The sequence below is a fragment of the Cibotium barometz genome, chromosome 23, assembly GCF_041138505.1.
Source record: "Cibotium barometz isolate CiBa-2024 chromosome 23, ASM4113850v1, whole genome shotgun sequence".
Lineage (NCBI taxonomy): Eukaryota > Viridiplantae > Streptophyta > Polypodiopsida > Cyatheales > Cibotiaceae > Cibotium > Cibotium barometz.
Window position 1 is genome coordinate 13265646 of NC_141068.1, and position 1969 is coordinate 13267614.

The following is a 1969-nucleotide window of genomic DNA, read 5'->3' on the forward strand; positions in this document are numbered from 1 at the left end:
TCTTTTCAGTGGTGCACAGTCAAGTGCAATACCTCATGAGGCAGTTTTTCAGCCTATGCAGGTTTTAAATGATGGCACAGATCAGCCTATATCTGATGCAGATGTGCATGATGCACTTGAGGATGAGAGACAAGAGATTGAGGGCTCTAGGAATATGCCTAGATGGCTGGTGCAGACTTTGCGTGACAGCAAGTTGGATGCCCCTTTGTCTAGTCGCACTCGTTCTGGCTCTCATGGTGCCTCTTATGCGTCAGATTGTTATGCATTGGCTGTTTCTAGTATGTGCGATGAAAGTGAGCCTGTTTCATTTGATGAGGCACAAAGTTCAGAAAATTGGATGGCTGCTATGCAAGCAGAATACGATGCTATTATGAAGAATAGTACATGGTCTTTATGTGACTTGCCCCCTGGCAAGAAGGCCATTGGCACTAAGTGGGTATACAAATTGAAGCGTAAGCCTGATGGCACAGTGGATCGCCATAAGGCTAGGCTTGTTGCAAAAGGTTATGCTCAAGAGAAGGGCATTGATTTTGATGAGACTTTTGCTCCCACATGTCGTATGACCACTGTTCGTAGCATCTGTGCATTAGCAGCTCATAATGGTTGGAATGTACATCAGCTGGACATAAAGACTGCGTTCTTAAATGGAGATTTGCATGAGGAGGTGTATGTATCGCAGCCTCGTGGTTTTGTTCAAAGAGGGCAGGAAAACAAAGTGTGCAGGTTAAAAAAGGCTTTATATGGTTTAAAGCAAGCTCCACGAGCTTGGTATGAAAAAATACATGCATATTTGACTGCACATGGGTTTCAGAATAGTCCAACAGAAAGCACTTTGTATGTTAAACGTGTGGATGGTGTACATCTAATCATTGCTCTCTATGTCGATGACATGCTGCTCACAGGACCAAATGAGAGTCATATTGCTGATTTTAAGGCTGATTTGAATGCCTCTTTTGAGATGTCAAATTTGGGACATTTGCATCATTATTTGGGGATACAATTTAAGCAGTGTGATGGAGGTATTGCTTTGTGTCAGACAAAGTATATTGAAACATTGTTGCGGAGATTTGGCCTTGAAGACTGCAAGCCTATTGCTACTCCAATGGAGACAGGTTTGAAGTTGAGTCTTCATGATGCTGGAGATCACTTTGATGTCACACTCTATCAGACAGCTGTTGGTTGCCTCATTTATGTATGCATTACGAGGCCAGACATTCAGTTTGCAGTCTCACAGGTGAGCAGATTTATGCATAGCCCAGGCATTAAGCATTGGCAGGCAGTGAAGCGTATCTTTCGCTATTTGAGTGGTACTCGGCATCTTGGGTTGTTTTATCCCAAGGGGGGATCATTGCCGCCAGATTTACATGTTTTTTCAGATTCTGACTGGGCTGGTTGTTATGACACACGCGTGTCCACGAGTGGTTTTTGCTTCATGCTTGGAAGCTCATGCATATCATGGTTGAGCAAGAAGCAGCCTACTGTGGCCACTTCTAGTTGTGAAGCTGAGTACAGGGCAGCTTTCACAGCTACGGTTGAGTGTGTGTGGCTCAGACGCCTTATGGCTGATTTGGGTGTTGGGCAGCCATCTGCCACCACCATCTTCTCTGACAGTCAGAGCGCATTGGCAGTTGCGCGGAACCCAGTGTTCCATGCTCGTACGAAGCACATTGAGGTGCACTACCATTATGTCAGGGAGAGACTCTCTGCAGGAGAGATCAGTTTGGCTTATGTGCCAACACAGGATAACCTTGCAGACCTTTTCACAAAGGCTCTGCCTCGTGAGAAGTTCGAAGCTTTTCGCAAAGCTTTGGGCTTACTCCCTTTTGTGGATTCGTCCACATAGCTAGACACTTCCCTATACATGAGTGCTAGCTCTTGTTCACCGCATCACTCCAGGGGGGATTTGTTACCATATTATAGTAGTGATGTGTGTGAACACACTTAGGACCGCCGGGGCACTTTTTCCCTC